Source organism: Phalaenopsis equestris, unplaced genomic scaffold, assembly GCF_001263595.1.
Source record: "Phalaenopsis equestris unplaced genomic scaffold, ASM126359v1 Scaffold213719, whole genome shotgun sequence".
Lineage (NCBI taxonomy): Eukaryota > Viridiplantae > Streptophyta > Magnoliopsida > Asparagales > Orchidaceae > Phalaenopsis > Phalaenopsis equestris.
Window position 1 is genome coordinate 56,631 of NW_018232544.1, and position 1,210 is coordinate 57,840.

The following is a 1,210-nucleotide window of genomic DNA, read 5'->3' on the forward strand; positions in this document are numbered from 1 at the left end:
TTACCAAAATAAATTACCAAAATACCCCTCCATAGCCCAAAATTCTAAAAATTCCAAATATTCCTAAAAAAATCTCAATAAATCCCAAAAATTCCCAATTTCTTTTTTTCTTAACTACCACATGACCCAATTTGGCCAATTTGACCACCTTTAACCAAAACCCCCCAAATTTGCCTTTCAAATTTGCCTTTAAGGTCCCAAATTTCCCCAAATTCAACTCAAATGTCCATCAATTTGATCTCAAGTCACCCCAATTCCAATCCAAAACTCAATTTTACTTTTGAGCTCAAATTCACTCTTGATATGACCAAGCTAGACCAAATCCAACCTTAATTGGCCCATGATTTGAGCCCAATTTTGATTTAGGTCAAAACACCAATTTTGACCATATGACCTAATCTCACCAAATTGAACCCATAGCATAGTCAATTGACCCCAATTAATGTTGAAAAATCTTTATAACATTCTTATACATCAAAATCAACCATCAATTGGCCTTGGTGATGCCTCAATTTCATTTGATTTTGGCCTAAATTCAAAATTCCCAAATTTAGCCCCAAATTGGCTAAGTCCCCAAATTTCACCCAATTGATTGCCTTAACCCCAAAATTGGCATCCAATTCATGTTGAAGACTCTTCATAGGGTCCCTATTAACCATGTACAACAATCAATTTGGACTTAGCCCAAGGCTAACCTAAGCTATACCCAAGCCTAGTCCAACATGACCAAATTGACTAAAAGTCAAAATTCCCTCAAATTGAGCTCAAAACCACTTCCATTCTTCACCAAAGTTGTTTCTTATGATCATATACACCAAATGAAACATTTATTTGGGCCAATTGGCATGGCTAACCTAGCCCAAACTCAAGTTTTGGTCATTTGCACCCACTTGGACCCATGCACTAAATGTGGCCTAACTACCCTAAAGTCACCAAACTAACTCCATCACAGCCATTAGTTGGACATAGTGACCAGTCCAAACACCATGAAACCACCTAAATCAAGCCATGGACCAAAAGTACCTCAAATCAAGGAATATTATTTCCAAAAATACATGTGATTAAGATATCCTTACCAAAATTAGGTATTATTGCATTAAATTGCTGTGACATATACCCCTGGGTTCCCTGAGCTCCTAGCCACCTCCCTCTGGCGGGCCGGCCAGCCTAGTGGCCCAAAAAGCTCAAAATCGCGATCCACCCCCATGGC